The sequence below is a fragment of the Tachysurus fulvidraco genome, chromosome 9, assembly GCF_022655615.1.
Source record: "Tachysurus fulvidraco isolate hzauxx_2018 chromosome 9, HZAU_PFXX_2.0, whole genome shotgun sequence".
Lineage (NCBI taxonomy): Eukaryota > Metazoa > Chordata > Actinopteri > Siluriformes > Bagridae > Tachysurus > Tachysurus fulvidraco.
The window spans coordinates 17,599,533-17,612,453 of record NC_062526.1 but is presented as its reverse complement, the minus strand read 5'-3'; the positions used below and the strand labels follow the sequence as shown (position 1 = coordinate 17,612,453).

The 12,921-nt window shown below is 40.6% G+C and overlaps 1 protein-coding gene and 2 pseudogenes across 7 annotated transcripts in view; 2 read left to right on the top strand and 1 right to left on the bottom strand.

Annotated features, from left to right (window-relative positions):
* The window catches only part of LOC113638514, an 81,201-nt pseudogene extending 72,059 nt beyond the window's left edge, over nt 1–9,142 (bottom strand).
* Nucleotides 1–12,921, top strand: part of LOC113656616 — a 355,645-nt pseudogene that overhangs the window by 232,650 nt on the left and 110,074 nt on the right.
* Nucleotides 1–12,921, top strand: part of LOC113656619 (acetyl-CoA carboxylase 2) — a 332,529-nt gene that overhangs the window by 272,412 nt on the left and 47,196 nt on the right. The gene's annotated exons all lie outside the window — the stretch shown is intronic.

The following is a 12,921-nucleotide window of genomic DNA, read 5'->3' as shown; positions in this document are numbered from 1 at the left end:
CTGGTGGCAGTCAGGTGGGTCACATCACAGGAGGTCTGTGTATTTTCAGGGGGCACTGTATTTTGTGTGTCTGATTGTTTATATTTTTAACAAAAAATATAAACAATCAGACACACAAAATAATCCAGGAGTGCTGACTGACCCCTACTGGTGAAATTCTCACGAATCCTGTCATGCAATTTCACTGAAACACTCAACAAATGACAACAAACCTTTTCGCTCGTAAATATATCTGAAGATTTGACAACCTCTGCGCCGCTCTGCATTCACAAACTGGTGTTCAAACATGCCCCAGCATCCACAATAGCAACTAATAGCATTTTTAACGGTACTGTTGGTATTGCCAGGATAATCGCTTTGAACTTTTGTGTAACTTTAGTGTATTTTGATTTCTTTGATCATGGTTTGATTTTTTTATTCTATTAACCAATGAACTATTTGGCTATGATTTGAATCAATCACTGTTTAACCAATAAACATCACTCTTTGGTGTCTGAATCTACAATTGCAGCTGAGGCCATACATGGTCTAAGCTGGGATAAGTCCAAAAAATAGATTATAACATTATATGACAAAAACAATCACAATCATAGGAAATTAATAACATGTGATTATGAAAGTATAAGTATGTCTGTAATTATGAAACTGATTATATGTAAAGATTAAAGTATACGTATTTCTGTAATATATGTAACCAGGTTAGAAAGATAATGTCATTCACATTAACAATCAAGTGTGCTTTAAAAATTAAGCTTTAGTTAAGTGTGTGAGACATAGTGTATACTAATGCCCTTTGTCGTATATTGCTAAAATGTCACGCTGGCCCTTTAAGAAACAGAACTGTAATACGACTGGAAAAAGGTTTGGTGGATTCAGGTGAACAGCGCGCATTACAGCGTGTTCTAATTGGTGCATGTGCATTGGAGAGTTAGCCATATAGCACAAGGAAATAATAGAAATATAGCACAAAATAGGAAACTATTGTGAGTCAAACACTTACTGAGAATTTCTGTTATCCGGATGGGTGTGTATTTGGCGAATTTACGGCGGATTGACAGCGAGTTTGGTTGGGATACATCTCGTGTGGTTTGGAAAAAGCACGAAATTGTTTCTCAAAGAAGCGTAAGTGGTTAAATGTAAACAATATACGAGACAGTTTTGAATCCGTCTGGTGTAATTTTATGTTCACCAGTGATCTTGAGATGCCGTTATTCTGTTTAATCCAGAGTGGAGAAAGTGCTTCGTAGGCCTTCTGTGTGTTTCTGTGAGAGCGTGGAGCACCAGAGTAAGTGTTGTTCACTCTTTGTAATTTCACAAAAGGTGTATATTGGTCATGTACATGCATGTTTTATTGATATGAGTGCAATGTTATTAATGCTTAATGATTTACTGTCATGTGTTCTTCAATATATGCAGAGAAGGAACGAGTCTGTCATAGGCTGTGATTGTGTGTGCATGTGCCAGAGTTGGTATAAAAGGTAAGTTTGAGACATAGCAATTCATTTCATTCTAGTTGTCATTCTAGCAAGTGTTATGTTGGGTAGTGATGTGTAAGGTTTAAACTGTATTATGTATTAATCACACAATGTAACATGTTGTAAAGGATGTACTCTCATGTTACTTAAGCAGCCTTATTTAGTCTTCTGTGCAGATGTTATATTCATGTGTTATATTCTTTGTTTTCTAACATCAGGGGCTGCTATCGTTGTCTATGTTGTCTACGTTAGGTCCATGTTGTCTGTTAGGCTTAGGTTAGATCTATGTTAGTTGGGTAAGAAGTGATACATGCAATGGCGTAAGTTTGATTTTGACATTGGTGGGGACAACATTCCCCGTATTTTGTGCATAAAACTATTGTTATAAGAATACTTTCTTACATTCCGGAAGCCTACATAATCATGTTGCATATTGCTTCATACAACGGAATATAGCTGCAGCCGACCTCAACACATCTGCCATCTGGGCCCTCACAATCAGATTGTGCAACAGTTTCTTCCCTCAAGCCATCAGGCTTTTCAACAAAAAGAACTGAACTGTTACCGAATTAACACACACACAAACACAAACCTGAACATTCATTAAATTGTAGTTTTACACATTCATCAAAATTGTTCTTTTGATGTATTCAAATTGATCCATGGTCCCTGGTATGTTATGAAAAGGTCCAGCACTGTGATTTGAAAAATATCCCCATACCATATTTTTTGTGCCACCATGCTTTACTATCTTCATAGAGTACTGTGGCCTGAATCCAGTACCTGAAGGTTGCCTGACATGCTGTCAATGATGACTAGACATGATAAGAACAATTTTACTCTGACCACAGAATGTTACTGAAGCGTGTTGTGTGTCATCTCTAACGTGTGTTCTCATCGCTACTCACCTGTTTCAAATTTACTGTTATTAACTATTGGGGGGCACGGTGGCTTAGTGGGTAGCACGTTCGCCTCACACCTCCAGGGTCGGGGTTCGATTCCCGCCTCCGCCTTGTGTGTGCGGAGTTTGCATGTTCTCCCCGTGCCTCGGGGGTTTCCTCCGGGTACTCCGGTTTCCTCCCCCGGTCCAAAGACATGCATGGTAGGTTGATTGGCATCTCTGGAAAATTGTCCGTAGTGTGAGTGTGTGAGTGAATGAGAGTGTGTATGTGCCCTGCGATGGGTTGGCACTCCGTCCAGGGTGTATCCTGCCTTGATGCCCAATGACGCCTGAGATAGGCACAGGCTCCCCGTGACCCGAGGTAGTTCGGATAAAGCGGTAGAAAATGAATGAATGAATGAACTTACCTATTTATCTCCAGGTCTTTTCAGTGTTTGTCTTTTCTGTGCCAATTTCCTAGTTTTTGTGTTTTTTCCCCCCAGTGTTTGTTTGTTTGTTTTTTTTTGTTTTGTGTTTCTTTTATTCGTGGATTTGGGCCTGGTCATATCCATGAAGACACCCCCTTTTCTCCTCTCTCTTTCCCCCTGTGTGTTTGTGTTTTTGTGTGTATATGTGTTTGTGTTCAGGTGTTTGTGTGTGTTTTCAGATGCTTGTGTGTGTGTGTGTGTGAGTGTGTGAGTGGTCCTCATCTCCGAACATGATCAGCTCTGAGCTGAGATTTAATGTGAGCTCAGTCTTTTCTGCTGGAGTTTCAGTCCACACACAGATTTTTCTTCCATATGACACTGCAAACATTCCAAACATCATCAAATTGGCCGTGACCCCAAACTATCAAGCAGCGACAGTGCTTTCTCGAGTTCGGCAACTTTTACCGCCGTTTCATCCATGGGTTCAGCACTATCATGGCGCCACTCACCTCGATGAGGAAAGAAGACACAGCCCCACCTCTCATGGTCGCCCTAAGCCGTCACAGCCTTTCGTCGGCTAAAAGAGAGTTTCACCTCAGCCCCCATCCTGCACCACCCCGACCCGTCCCGGCCATTCATTGTCGAAGTTGACGCCTCCAACACAGGCATCGGAGCCATTCTCTCTCAACGTCAGGGGCCGGCTAATAAAATGTTCCCGTGTGCGTATTACTCACGAAAACTATCACCCACAGAACAGAACTACGATGTGGGGGATCGCGAACTATTAGCCATGAAAGCAGCCTTTGAGGAGTGGCAGCACTGGCTGGAGGGCACTCAGCACCCATTTACCGTCCTCACCGATCACAGGAACCTTGAGTATCTCCGCTCCGCCAAACGAAGTAACACTCGACAGGCACGCTGGGCTATGTTCTTTACGCACTTTCACTTCACAGTCACCTACTGACCAGGATCCAAAAATACTAAAGCTGACGCACTGTCTCGCTTGTACCACGAGCCCAACCGAACCACACCTGCCAAGCCCATTATCGCCGAAAGCCAGATTATCCCTCCCATCCAATGGGACATTATGACGAAAATCTCCCAGGCCAATGCTCGCTCACCGCCCCCCGCAGATTGTCCTCCCTCAAAGACCTACGCACGGCTTTCTTGCAACTACTTCACACCACGCCCAGCTCTGGCCACCCCGGCATCTCGGGGACCATGCACCTCGCACAGAACAAATTCTGGTGGCCGTCTCTATTCGAGGACTCACGAAACTTTGTTAAGAACTGCACCATATGTAATATGTCGAAAGCCTCTCACCAACTCCCTGCCAGACTGTTACAGCAGTTACCTTTCCCGCAACGACCGTGGTCCCATATAGCCGTCGACTTCGTCACGGACCTACCCAAGTCTGACAACTACACTGTAATTCTCACCATCATTGACTGCTTTTCAAAACCATGCCACCAAATTCCTCTGCCTAAACTCCCCACGGCATTTGAAACCGCCGAAGTGCTTTGTAACTATGTGTTCCGGTTTTTCGGCTTACCTGAAGACATTGTTTCCGACCGAGGTCCCCAATTCACGTCACGAGTCTGGTCGGCCTTCTTTAAACAGCTGAACGTCAATATCAGTCTCACCTCGGGGTATCATCCATAAGCCAACGGGCAAACTGAACACATGCACCAGGAACTCATGCAATTCCTCCACTCATACTGTCAAACCAACTAGACGGATTGGAGCTGGTACCTCATGTGGGCAGAATATGCTCAGAATTCCCTTATTAAACCAGCCACCGGCATCACACCATTCCAGTGCATACTCGGGTATCAACCGCCTCTATTCCTATGGTCCGGTGAGCCCTCAGATCTGCCAGCTGTGGATGATTGGTTCCGGAGGAGCGAGGAGACCTGGACCGAGGCGCATCACCAACTTCAAAGAGCCGTCAGGGGGCAGAAACTCCAGGCTGACCGACACCACAGACCGCATCCGGATTATCGTCCCGGTCAGTGGGTCTGGCTCTCCACCAGAGACATCCGGCTCCGCCTCCCATGCAAAAAACTAAATCCCAAATATGTGGGTCCTTTCAAAATCATCAGACAGATTAATCCCGTTTCGCATCGATTGGCATTGGCATTGCCACCAACTTATCGCATCTCTCCCACTTTTCATGTGTCACTCCTAAAACCGGCTGAGGGTCCAAGAAGCGGACGAGAGGAGAGCGCTAACCCAGCAGGTCCGTCGCCCCTCCTCATCGCCAGGGTGGACATCTTGAATATCTGGCCGACTAGGAGGGGTACGGTCCAGAGGAACGCTCTGGCTTAAGGCGGGGGACATCCTCGACCCGTCACTCACCACTGAATTCCATTGCAATCATCCAGACAGACCGGCTCCCCGGCCTCGTGGAAGACCCCGGCGTCTCTCACACACCCTGCTACCTTGATGGAAGCACCTGTCTCACCCTCCGATCGCCAGCAGAGGGAACGGTCCCCAGAGTATTGACACTTCCAGACTACACTTCCCATAAGCCGCCTGCCGGGACTGATTACATTGCCACCTGCGGCCAATTACCCAGTGCCTATTTTAGGCGAACTTGAACTTCACTCCAGTGCGAAGTCTTGATTTGCTACGGCTGTCATTCTGAGCATTTCTGGTTATTCCTGTTTCTGGTTTCTGGTCTGTGTCTGTATTTTGCTTCTCGAATGTTTTCTGCCTGCCCTGACCTTTTTCCTGTTGTTCCGACTACGTTTTTGCCTTACCCACGCTGTTGTGTTTGCCGGTTCTGAACTCTGCCTGTTGTTTACGCTATTGTCTATTAAAAGCTGCAAATGGATCCTCAGTCTTACGACTCATCATTACAGTTCAGGCAGGCCACATAGTCAAGCTTCGCTATCAGCTGATTGTCAAAAATTTCTAACCCAGCCCCATCAGCTGATCTGATTTCTAAGCGTTCAATTGGTCCCTTTCATGCAGGGCGCCCTATTTAAATGCATTTTTAGTCTGTCTGCTTGGCTGTTTCCTCTGCATTGCTGCAACCCACCTCCTCCCCTAGCTCCTCCTTGAAACTTTTTGTTTTACTTAATCAGTGTCATTCTGTTGTCATTGATGCATGCTCTGTTCTAAATGGGGGCGAGGTTTGGCGAATCACTGCTCCTAGATAGCATTATGCACGCTCCGCACGCTCTATTTCATCATAATTTTGACAAAGGGGCAATGGTGGAGCCAGAAGGGTGTCCAGGGTGGCACTGAACACCCCTGACATCTGATTGGCCACCCCAGGTGCCACCCCAAATTTTTATTTGATAGCATTGGAAGTTTGGTGCTGATTGACATCTCATTTCACCTATTAAAATAAGTCTTCGTTTGACGTTTGGTCTCGGCACTGCTCAACATTTCAAATAAATCAATCAATGACAAGAAAGAGTTGAGAGGTAGAGGAGAATACTAAAACATCCAATTTCTGTATTTTTTGAGATTAAACATCAGGATTTAGTTTTCCAGAAAAATAAGTCGCTATATAAATTGATGTTAGATGCTATTAACAGATTAATTAGACAAGAGAGATCAGTTTGTTCCCCACTTTAGCCATAATATACATTAGCTTGACATTTGTGCTAGTTATACAGTACACATATACAGTGCAGTGTCTGTGTGTAAGTCTTTAACTCTTTAGCTAGGTAACTAGTTTTACAGCTGTCAGTGTTTAATGTTGTTATTAAACTATGTATCTGATAATGTTACTCAAAAGATTACTGCAATTGCAGACAGCCTGTTAGCCATCATAAAGGTGATTAAAGTTTTGCATTTATGCTGACAGTTGATTTTAAAGTGCAATTATTATAGTGGGCTTTGTAGTTAAATTTGAGTTTGTATTAAAAAAAAAATCTGTATTTGATGCTTAAATGTATTATATCCATGTGTCATATTTTTACATAGGGTCAATAAAAAAATGAAAAGAAAGGCAGAGATATCGGACTTCTTTTTAAAGAAGCAAACACATACAGATCAGGTGCAAACAGACCCCAGCCCAACCCCTATCCCCTGCATCACCACAGTACCCCAGAGCAGCTTCCTGCCTGATGCTAGTAGTCAGACTTCACAAGAACCACCAACAGGTTTGAGAACCCACCAGGCAGCCAGTCAGTTAGTCACATGTCCAGTTCAGAATTAAGTTTAGCTTCTTATAGATGGTTTCATCAGTTTAGGCTTTACATAAAAATGTAATTAGGTGTTGATTTATGTGTGACATACACAAGATACAATTATAACATAATATATTATAAATTGTAAAATAGTTTATGAGAGATATATTCTACCTCTAATGAGCAATTATGGGATTCATCCATGCTCCTTGTTAGGGTAATTTGTGTCATAGCCTGTGGACCCCCTGGCCACCCCATATATAAACTTCTGCCACTGCAAAGGAGGAGGAAGCACAACTGAAACCGTCATGGAAGCACCTACTGGAGGACCTCCCGTTATCATAGACGACCACCCCGACGATAGTGGTGAACTCGGTGAACAGGGTGAAGAATATAACATTATACACCCGTGGCCGTATTTGCAAGAAATGTTTCTGTACATTGGAATGAAAGATTCTTCCTACTGGATGAGGTGTCTCTTATGCCTACCAAAAATCACTGAAATTTTACTTTTTATTTTTACTTCAAATACTTAAGCACATTAAATATCAGACATTACTTTTGATACTTAAGTACAGTAAATATCAGATACTTTTAGACTTTTACTTATTAAAGTAGAGTAATATTCTAAAAGATAACTTTCACTTCTACCAAAGTCTTTTTCTAGTACGATACTTGTACTTTTACACAAGTATTGCTTTCAAGTACTTTATACAACACTGATGATGACTAACATCACACAACAACACCAGAAGAAGATCAACAGCAGATGATATTTTCTCCAGCAGTTCTGCAGGTTTTTTTCTGCACTCATGCATCTGAAACATAAAAACAGATAAATAAAGCATCTGATGTTCACTTCAGTTTTCAGGCATGCAAAGCGACTGATGTTAGGCATGTGGCATCGACTCCATCAGGCTTTGGACTGCAGTGGACTGCTTTCTGTGCTGGAGTGAAGATTCATCAATCAGCTGATTCTGGATCCAACGGGACTGAGACGTTCTGACTTTCTGACCCACAACATGGATGCAAATATTTATTGTGTACACTGAAGATGTGGCTTTGTTCAGTGCTGAATTCTGAGAGCTTTACTGCACACTGCTCAACACTGCAGGGTCTGAAACTACTGGATCTGAAAAACTTCTTTAATTACACAGTAAAACAGTTCACCACACATTTACTAGCTGCTCTGCACACATTACCAATAAAAATGAAACATTGACATTCAGCAGTGAATTTACCAAGCCATAAACTCCAAAGAATTGTCTGTAGAACACCGAGACAGGATTGTATGACAGCAAAGATCTGGGGAAGGGTACAAAAATAATTTATATAAGCTGTACATGGAAGAGTTGTGGATCCACCAGAACTCTTCCTAGCATGGGCCGCTTGGCCAAACTAAGCAATTGGGGAAACAAATTGAGAAACAAAATTCTCTGTTTGTAGTACATTGAGGAAAATAATGAATTTAATCCATTTTGGAATAAAGCTGTAAGATAAAATGTGGAAAAAGTGAAATGCTGTGAATACTTTCCAGATGCACTGCATAAAATGTCTGTTGTGTGGAACATCATCAGATTAAATGTAAATAAAGAGAATAAATCTGTAATAAAGACTGAATGTGTATTGATTGTCTTCTTTTTCTTTTCTGTCACTTTTCCCTCCAACTAAAATCTGAATGCAGTCACTGCTGCCCCTGAACCTCCTACCATTTAAACTGTCTGATTACAGGAGCAGTGAGGGAGAAGTGAAGAAAAAAGGGTCGCAGAAAGAAAGAAACTAAACTGAACTAAACAGTTGAGAAATGACAGCAATAGCAGGAAAAGTCATGAGATTTAAAGGAGCTGATGATAATAGGATTGTTAGACTTGTGATATTTATATTACTATCACATATTTTAAAAAAAATTAACAGGTACTTGTGATATTTGTCATGTGTGATATTTGTGATGTGACTATGTGATGTGAACAGTAACTGAGTGTTGAATGTGGTGCAGTGATGTGCATGTGAACTAAATGTAGTAAAGACAGTAAACATTACAGAACTCATCTGCTGATGAAAGATGAAGAGAAAATGTGAAGAAGATCAGAGTCTTCATCACTGTGCTGCAGAGCGACATCTCTCACTGTCTGATCACTAAAACACTAAATCTATTATTTACTGAGTGGATCTATAACTTTAACATCACTGTAACTCTGTTTAACTCCACTGTTCCTCTGTATAGTTTCTTTTTCTTTATGCATTCTCATTAACAGAGTTAAGAGGGAGAGATTCTGATTGGCTCTGGCCAATTGATTGAAAACCAATCAGATTTCAGGATTTATTCACATCACCGGTTTCTTATGGAATCTGAGGATTGCGGGTTTATTCTGAAAGTAAAAGATTAACGAGTTTATGATCATCACTCTTTATATTTTCATCTATTTATAATAAAAATACACTTACATACATTATTATTATTATTATTATTATAAAATGAACATTGTTCATTAGATTGTTTACATGTTTACACTCTGTGTGTCAGAATATCAACTTACAAAATAGCTTTTCTCTTATGTTCCAATTGTCCCTCAAATCTCCTTGATTTGAACAAATTTATATATATATATATATATATATATATATATATATATATATATATATATATATATATATATATATATATATATATATATATATATATATATATATATATACACACACACACACACACACACACACACACACATACACACCACACACGCGCGTGAACAAAATTGTTGGTACCCTTCGGTCAAATTCAAGGTGTCTCCAATAATTAGCATCACAGGTGTCTACAATCTTGTAATCAGTCAGTGGGCCTGTATATAGGGCTCCAGGTAGTCACTGTGTTGTCTGGTGACATGGTGTGTACCACACTTAACATGGACCAGAGGAAGCAAAGGAAAGAGTTGTCTCATGAGATTAGATGGTCCAAATGGTAACAAAAGAGCCCAGAAAGACTTCTAAAGAGATCCAAGGTGAACTTCATGCTCAAGGAACATCCGTGTCAGATCGCACCATCCGTCGTTGTTTGAGCCAAAGTGGACTACATGGGAGACGACCAAGAAGGACACCATTGTTGAAAACAAATCATAAAAAAACTACACTGGAATATGCCAAACTACATGTTGACAAGCCACAAAGCTTCTAGGAGAATGTCCTATGGACAGATGAGGCAAAAATGGAACATTTTGCCAAGGCACATCAGCTCTCTGTTCACAGATGGAAAAATGAAGCATATCAAGAAAAGCACACTGTCCCTACTCTGAAACATGGAGGAGGCTCTGTTATGTTCTGGGGCTGCTTTGCTGCATCTGGCACAGGGTGTCTTGAATCTGTGCAGGGTACAATGAAATCTATCAAGGGATTCTAGAGAGAAATGTGTTGGCCAGTGTCAGAAAGCTTGGTCTCAGTTGCAGGTCATGGGTCTTGCAACAGGACAATGACCCAAAACACACAGCTAAAAACACCCAAGAATGGCTAAGAGGAAAACATTGGACTATTCTAAAGTGGCCTTCTATGAGCCCTGACCTCAATCCTATTGAGCATCTTTGGAAGGAGCTGAAACATGCCGTCTGGATAACTGGAGCAGTTTGCTCATGAGCAGTGGGCCAAAATACCTGCTGAGAGGTGCAGAAGTTTCATTGACTGACTGTTACAGAAATCGTCTGATTGCAGTGATTGCCTCAAAAGGTTGTGCAACAAAATATTAAGTCAAGGGTACCATCATTTTTGTCTAGGCCTGTTCCATGAGTTTAATTTTTTTAAATAATTCTGTTAAGCTTGGTTGAAAAGCAATGTCTGACTTTCATTGGTTAACATCCATAGAATTTTTATTTATTACTTTTGTCAGAAAGTTTTTTTTTTTTCTGTGACCATTTGAGTTTTTCTTTCATTGACCGAAGGGTACCAACAATTTTGTCTCTCTCTCTCTCTCTAATATATTTATTATATCCTGAGAGAGATTTGTGTATATATTAGTTTTTTCCAGGCACAGTGGCTTAGTGGTTAGCACGTTCGCCTCACACCTCCAGGGTTGGGGGTTCGATTCCTGCCTCGGCCTTGTGTGTGTGTGGAGTTTGCACGTTCTCCCTGTGCCTCGGGGGTTTCCTCCGGGTACTCCGGTTTCCTCCCCCGATCCAAAGACATGCATGGTAGATTGATTGGCATCTCTGGAAAATTGTTCATAGTGTGTGAGTGAATGAGTGAATGTGTGTGTGTGTGCCCTGCAATGGGTTGGCACTCCGTCCAGGGTGTATCCTACCTTGATGCCCGATGATACCTGATATTGGCACAGGCTCCCCGTGACCCGAGGTAGTTCGTATAAGCGGTAGAAAATGAGTGAGTGAGTTTTTTCACATGGGATATTAAAGCAGGTACCTTTTTATGTCTTGTATTGATTACTGGTTAACTCCAAATAGTTCACAAAAAGAAGATACTTCTGTTACAATTCGTCCCACACCATTTAACAGATCATAATTAGTGACGTGACATACAGCTAAGTATGGTGACCCATACTCAGAATTCGTTCTCTGCATTTAACCCATCCAAAGTGCACACACGCATCCGGAGAAGGCATTGTCTTTTAATATTTCTTTACATGCCTTTGTCCTCCAACTACCAAAACTCTTATTGGAAGATCAATAAATCATTAATGGAATATGAACTTGTAAAGATTGCAGTTTAATTGCAAAATATTAGAATTTAGCTCAGACTAAATAATTATTGTACTCAATAGTGTAGCCCAGTTACAAAATGTTAGTTTAGTTCTTAAATAATGGAAAATTGTTATTTGTTCTTTTAACTCTAAAGCAGTAATATTGCACTGTGATACCTTGTCCAGTGTTATTTTCATTTTAAACCAGTCATATATTGTAATGTGACACTTTGTCCCACCTTCTGGAGTTGCTGATTGTTTAGGTGAGTTTTGTGATCAGTGGGGTAGGGTGACACTGCACAGATGGAGCAGATGTTTTCATCGCAGCGGCAGGTTTAAGAGAGACAAAGCTGGGTTCTATTGATTTTGAGATTTTGGTCAAACTTCTAAACTTCTTATTTAGTTGAACTCTCAAGTGGTATTTTTCTTTTGATTATATAAAAAAAACTTCTGTTGGTTTAAGTTATCAAAGGAGGAAGTATTCACCATTAAAATTGAAAGCACATGGTATGGGTCGAAAGGGCCAATATTAGGAATATACTGTATGTATCTTATTCTTTAGTTTCTTATGTATGTGGATGCATGTTTTCTTGCATTTCATATTTTTATTTCACTGTAAAACCTACAGTATAATCTATTATAACTATTTTATAGTTAAATTGATTTGTTTAAAAAAAAACTTACTCAAAATGATGCAGCTCAGCATATATTTAAATCATTAATGGTCATTTATACATACAATATTTCTCTGTTTATTTGAAAAGATTAAAATGTGATTATGCCTAAAAGTAATGTAAATGATGTTTAAATGAATGCTCTACAACTGTTTTGTAAATGCAGGTCATGTCTTTTGTAGAGGCGTTTGGTGGCACAGAGATTCGGATGGTGAACTAGATGGCGAGCCACCCAGTTTGATGAGAAATATACTGTATTGTTGTATCCAGGAGAAGATATGATTGTTCTTACAGATTCAATTTCAAGACACATCAAAGAAACTGCAGTGTGTGGTATGACTGTTACCTATACAAGTTCATCTGAAGTCTATTTGAAAGAACATTGAGGACAAAGGAATTCAATAGTCATATTGACTATTTTGATGCACATACACACACACATATACATATACATAATAATAATAATAATGTAATTTTATTTCATGGCACCTTTCAGAACAACCAAATTTACCTTACAAGCAATATACATGTCACTGCATAAGACAAAACACATAAACAAACAGCATATACATATAAAGTGCATTTAAGTCTCAATAAAACATGTTATAAGAAAGCCTGTATAAAAAGATATGTCTTAAGAC